Source organism: Mandrillus leucophaeus, unplaced genomic scaffold, assembly GCF_000951045.1.
Source record: "Mandrillus leucophaeus isolate KB7577 unplaced genomic scaffold, Mleu.le_1.0 Scaffold1182, whole genome shotgun sequence".
NCBI classification, from domain to species: Eukaryota; Metazoa; Chordata; class Mammalia; order Primates; family Cercopithecidae; genus Mandrillus; species Mandrillus leucophaeus.
In genome coordinates this window covers 138,761-145,600 of record NW_012100121.1, presented here as the reverse complement: position 1 = coordinate 145,600, position 6,840 = coordinate 138,761, and positions in this window count along the sequence as shown.

Sequence of the window (6,840 nt, the reverse complement as noted above, 5' to 3'; positions counted from 1 at the left end):
TGGTGTGACCAGCCTATCTGTTGCCTAATCTTATGTGTTTTGCCTAATCTTATTGTGTTTGTCTAGTTCTAGTGTTGATTTCTACCTCAGTCGGTTGGAGCAGATGCATATGATTACATTCAATTATCGATTTACATGCCACTGCATAATATATTGGAAAAAGATTTTTGAAAACATTTCTTAAAAGGTATCTATGTTTATTGTAGACAGAAGAGCTTTAAGATCTTCTCTTGCAGTCAGAGTACAATTTAATGAAATGATCTAATAATTAATTAATATTATATGTAATGTACATATTCAAAAGGAGTAGTATAACTTATTTTTCAAGAAACTAATTGGCCACTGTTTCAGATTTTTAATTTCTCATCTAGTCTCTTCTCAAATCTTTTTCAACTTTCTTTTGCATAGTTCATTTGGCTTGGAATCTGATGAAATAATTTTGACTTCTTGATAAGCTTTTGAATAAGCCCCTGTTACTATGGGAAGGTATCCAAAATTTATGGATCAATAGTCTGATCCAGACTGGCAACTCCTATGGAATGAACTAAATTTCCCTTTTACTGTGTTCACCCTCTCACATAAAGCATCTGGTCACAGCTCTATTCAACCACCACAAACAACTCTTCAAAATCACTTCCATAGGGCATGCTCCTCCTTTTCATGTAGCATCCAGTTTTCTATGACTGTCTTGATAAATTGGGTGAATCTTTGTGTGAATGTCATGTCTGACATTTTTTGTAGTTGAATGTCTTTCTTCTGTAGCACAGATTACAGGCTTTCTGAATAACTAAGATTCAATATAAGATTCAATACAAGATTCTATATATTCAATCATGTATATACACATGAGTCTTGGCTGGTAACAAACAATGTAATAAAGTCAAAAAGAGGTGTAAGTTTAAAAAGACTAGCAAAAATGTTTTTCCAATCATTCTAGAAAATATATTGAGAAAGAGGTAGAGGATATAGTCGTACCAGAAAAAATTTTCAAAATGTTGAGGTCCTAGTAAGATTTTCAGGATAGTAGGAAGAGTCACAAGAATTTTAGATTCTAGTCTTGCCTCTTTTAGTTCTGTGACTTTGATGCAATAACTTCAATTTAATTTTCTTGTTTATATCAATGAAAGATTGGCCCAAATAATCATTAACAGCCTTTAACATTTGACTTTGGTTAATCTAAACTTTGATACCAGGCATAGACAAGGCTGAATTTTCAAGTGACTAAGCCTGACCCCTTTGTTTTGAGGGAGACAGGGAAGACTCCCTTTCAAAAATAATTCACTTACCGTATGCTCTGGATGTGCAATTAAATGTATGGCATCTTTGTAATTATATAAGCTGAACTGATTCCTTACAGTTTACCAACATGTGAATCCAGACTTAGAATAAATGTTGCTCTCTAAGTAGAGTAAAACTACTCTACTTAGGGATGGAAATAGGGGAGGAAAGTACTTTTAAAAGAGGAGGTAGAAACATTTTTCTACTTTGAAATCAATCTGCAGTCAACTTTTTCAAAAAATAGCAGTCAACCTCCAGGTGACTTTCCAATATGATTTTCTCTTTGATTCCCACAGGTATGCTAAACAAGAAGCCTGGGGAGAAAAATCCTCTTGATTAAAAGCTGCCTATGGGAAGAGATTTGGCAGCACCATTATCCTTTTTAGATTTCTAATCTTCAGAAATAATTGTATTATATAAAATTCCTAAGATGTTTAGATCAAAAGCAGAGCTCAGAAGAAGATATATTCGGTGGTGAATGACTATGCATGTTAAGACATGCAAGTTTATGTTACAGAAATATGAAACAAATGGAAGCATAATGAACAACCTATTGTGGCATAATATTTTGATATCCATCTGTCTGACTTTCCTATGTGTGCATCAAAATAGTTACGAAAAAGTTGTAAAATATTGGACAGGCATGTTTGCATGTAATATAATAAAATCCAGAGAAGACAAAAATTCAGGAAAATAGCTTGAAAATAGATATGTTCATTAATTAATCCTAGAAAATTGATAATGCAGCAGAGGCTATGATTATACAGCAGAATAACTTTAAACTTCTGGGGTTCACAAAAGATTTTCTGGGTGGCAGAGAATATTTACAAATACCCATCCCAGAAAGAGCAGATAGCATTTGTCCTCTCGAAGTCAGCACCAGTCTCCCAACAGACACAAACTGGAAATAGGAAAAAATAAAAAAATAAACATCTCAGCCAACACCAAATGCAGAAGAATTGGTTTTTTACAGACAGAAAGTAATTATCCAGCTGGAAGTTAGCCAAGACACCAGAGAGAGTGAACATCCCTATTCTGTCTCAAAATTCTGTGGGATTTTTAATGAACACAAATGGTCATGACCTTGAGTTTTATGCTCCATCCATAAAAAGAATTTAACAGCAATGCTAGGCTGCTCCTTCCCTGTACCCCTGCTGCAGGGTACTGACTCAGAACCACAGATTAGGGATTCTGTGAATTCCATGTGGATAATGAAGACCCCTGCACAAATTGTTCAGTTCAATTAAATGACTAATTTTACAGGATAGCAATCTTGCTATTTGGCTGCTAGTGTCAGACTGCAAAACTGCTTAATGAATTCCTATCAAGGAATTTAGTATTTTTATAGTAAAGTGGATATCATCTATAAGGACTTACTACTGTTTTTGCTGCCACTTGGAACACCTTTTTTATTCTCCCCAACACCAGTTTTACTTTCGTTCATTAGTCATGGCTTCCCTGTCTCAGACTAATTTTGTACACATGCGTTTTATTTTCAGAGAATGGATGACAGATTAGCCAGATTGCACATCGTAATGAGCAGGAATCCATGTAATGTAAATCACACAGCCCAGCATCCACTTCTCTTTACCAAAGGCAGCAGTCTTGGAAGTTTCCAGCTATTATGACGGCCCTCAGGTTGCATACCAAGCATCATTCATGAGAGAGTAGAGCTTCTTAACGTGAACAACATATGACTTTACAGGTAGAGCCCACAGATTACCAAAGAGAAAAATTGTCTAGAAGGGCAGTGTTATAATGGGACTGTAGTGAAGTAACAGAAAGAAAACTATGTACATTTATGCACAAGACCTTGTATTAAAAATTGTATATATGTTCTTTCATTTGGTCTTTTCAGTAATTGAATAGGTAACATTAATGTTATTTAACAGACAAGGTGGAGGGATATTATGTACATTCAGGAACCCATGCAACTAACACTCTTTTTCCACCTTCCCAAGCTTCTTTGGAATTAAAAACACAAAACACACACCAACACACACAAACCCAGGCTAGAAGTTCATGCTGTTCACAGATTTGAAAAGAGAACTATTGTGGTATGAATATTCCCTACTTTTGTATTGTATCTATTGGAAAACCAGGACAATTAATTTATGGTATAAAAGCATACATCCAGAGAATGATACTGTATTGTGTCAGTCATTTTTCTATTTTTTCCTGGAGTCTTTTTCTCGCTTTATGTGCATCACTCTATGAAAGGGGCCAGCTCTTTAAAGCTATGTTTCCCATCTTACTATCTTGCTTCTATTAGAGTTCAGTTAATGACAGAAAACTGGCATAACATTGAAGGACAAGGGAAAGAAAAGCCAGGGTATGTCCACTTTCCCTCTGCCTCTGGTGGTGGGCAGTGACTTTGTTCTCTCCTCCAGCTTCAACTCTTACCAAAATTACCCTGCTTCCCAGATCCCAGCCGTTGATGGGGAACCCAATTTTAGTTCACAATCTGGTAACACTCTCTCCTCCCTTTGTGCTTTCAGCCTGGTGGTGGTAACTGCTGGTTTACCTTTTACCTTTCTTGATGGCATAATTTGCAGCACAAAAGTTAATTTTGATGAAGCACAATGTACTTTTTTTCTTTTGTCATGTGTGCTTTGCATGATATATATAGAATCTATTGACTAATTTGAGGCAAGAAATATATACTCCTATTTCTTTTTTAAGATTGTTATAATCTTAGCTGTTACTTTTAGACTTATGACCCCTGTATGGTGTGAGGTTGAAGTCATGCTGTATCATTTTCATGTGGCTATCCAGTTATCCCAGGACTCTTTGTTGAAAGACTATTCTTACTCCCACTTAACTGACTTGATACACTTGATTAATATAGCTTTGTAGTCAGTTTCGAAACAGGAACATATGAGTCCTTCATATTTGTAATTTATTTTCAAGATTGTTTTGGCTATTCTGAGTTTCTTTCTTCTTCTTCTTTTTTTTTTTTTTTTTTTAGATGGAATCTCCCTCTGTCGCCCCAGTAGTGTAGTGACGCGATCTCAGCTGATTGCCAATTCCAACTCCCTGGCTCAAGTGATTCTCCCACCTAAGCCACTGGAGTAGCTGGAATTACAGGCTTGCCCCACCATGCCCAGCTAATTTTTTTAGTTTTAGTAGAAGCGGAGCTTCACTGTGTTGGCCAGGCTGGTCTCGAATCCTGGCCTCAAGAGATCCGCCTGCCTCAGCCTCCTAAAGGGCTGAGATTACAGGCGTGAGCCACCGTGCCAGGCCTATTCTGGGTTTCTTACATTTCCAGGTGAATTTTAGATCAGTGTGTCAATTTCTGACAAGAAGCCAGCTTGGATTTTGAGAGGGATTGTGTTGAATATGCAGATCAATTTGAGGAGTTTTGCCATTTTAATGATATTAAGTCTTCCCAATCCATGATGATGAGATAACTTTCTATTAATGTTTATTTTGGTTTTCTTTATTTCAATAATATTTGTTTTCATTAACAAATTTCTAATAACAAGTCTAGCATGTATTTTGTGATTTTTATTTCTAAGTATTTTATTCCTTTTCATGCTATTGTCAATAGCATTTATTGATTTGATAGTTACATTGTTCACTGTTTATGGAAATAAAATTAATTTTTATATTGACATTATATCCTGCAAACTTGATGAATACTTTTTATTTGTATATTTCTTAAGAATTCTAGGTACAAGATAATGTCATCTGCAAATAAAAATAGTTTATTCCTTCCCTTCCAATCTGATGCACTTTATTTCTTTTTCTTGCTTAATTACCCTGGCTAGAAGATACGGTACAATGTTGAGTAGAAGTGGTAAGAGCAAATATTCTTGTCCTGTTCCTAATTTTAAAGTGAATGCATTCAGTCTTCTATTGTTAGGTACGATGCAGCTGTGATTTTTCGTAGAAGCACTTTATCAGGTTGAGAAGATTCTTTCCTATTTTTAGTTTGTTGAGTCTTTGTATTTTGTTTTGCTTTGTTTATCATGAAAAATGTTGAATTTTTTCAATTGTTTTTTCTGTGCTGAGAATATTATGTATTTTTTGTTCTTTAACATATTAACTTGGTGTATCACATTGAATGAGTTTTTTATGTTAAAACAATCTCATATTCCTGGACTAACTCCTATGGATTCATGATGAATAATCCTTTTTATGTTTTGTGGATTCAGTTTGCTAGCATTTTGTTGATAATTTTTATATCTATATTCATAAGGCATATTGGTGCACAGTTTTCTTACCTTGTGTTATCTTTGTCTGGTTTTACTAGAAGGGTAGTGCAGGCCTCATACTGTATTTTGTCTTCATCTACCTTTTGTAAGATTTTTGTGAATAATGGGTATTAACCATTTACATATTCGTAGAATTCACCAGGAAAACCATCTTGGCCTGAAATTTCTTTGTGAAAAACTTTTAAATTATTAATTTCTTTATTTGTTTTTGGATATTCAGATATTATACTTTCTCTGAAGTCAGTGTGAGCACCTGGTGTCTTTCTAGGACTTTTAAGTTGATATAGGTTTTCTAATTTGTCGACATACAGTTATTTCATCACATTTCCCTATGATTATTTTTGTTTCTGTAAGATCAGTAGTAATAGCCTCTCTTTTCCTCTACTTTTCTCCTGATTTCAATTGTTTGGATCTTCCTTCTTTTTCTATGTAGTTCTAGCTAAAGGTTGGTGAATTTGTTGAGGTCTTCAAAGAGCAGACTTTTGGTATCATTAATTTTCTCTATTGTTTTTCTTTTCTTTACATTATTTATGTCTTTCCTAATCTTTATTATTCCTTCCTTTTGTTTGCTTTAGGTTCTCTTTGCTGTTTTGTTTCTGGTTTCTTATAGTAGAAGAAATACTATATAGTAGAAATAATATAGTAGAATATAGTAGTAGAATATTGATTTGAAAAACATCTACTTTCATATATAGGCTTTTACAGCTAACAATTTTCCTCTAAGGACTGCTTTGACTGCATCCTACAATTTTTGGTATGTTGTGTTCTGTTTTTATTCATCATAAAGCATTTTCTAATTTCCCTTGTGATTCTTTTCTGACCCACTGATTATTTAGAAGAATTTTTTTTTAAATTTCACATATTTGTAAATTTCTGAAATTTATTTATTTTTTTATTTCTAATTTTAATCAATTGTGGTCAAAAACATATTTTACATATTTTTAGGCCCTTTAAACTTATTGAGGCTTTTAAAACGCCCTAATATAGGTACACCTTGAAGAATGTTCTATATACGTTTGAAAGGAATGCATATTCTGCTGTTGGATGAGAGTTCTCTAAATATCTGTTAAGTGTAGTTGATTTATATTGTTGTTCAAGTCTTCTATATACTTGTTCTATTTGCTTTCTCATGCCTGGTTATAGTACTGATTATTGAAAGTAAGCGTCTTATTCTCTTCAGGCTGCTATAACAAAATGAGTTAGACCGAACAGTTTATAAATATACATTTATTTCTTATAGTTCCAGAGGTGGAGAAGTTTAATATCAAGGCACTGGCAGATTTGACATCTGGTAAGGGCTCTCTCTGTGCTCCATAGATGGTGCTGTGTGATGAATCCTCACACG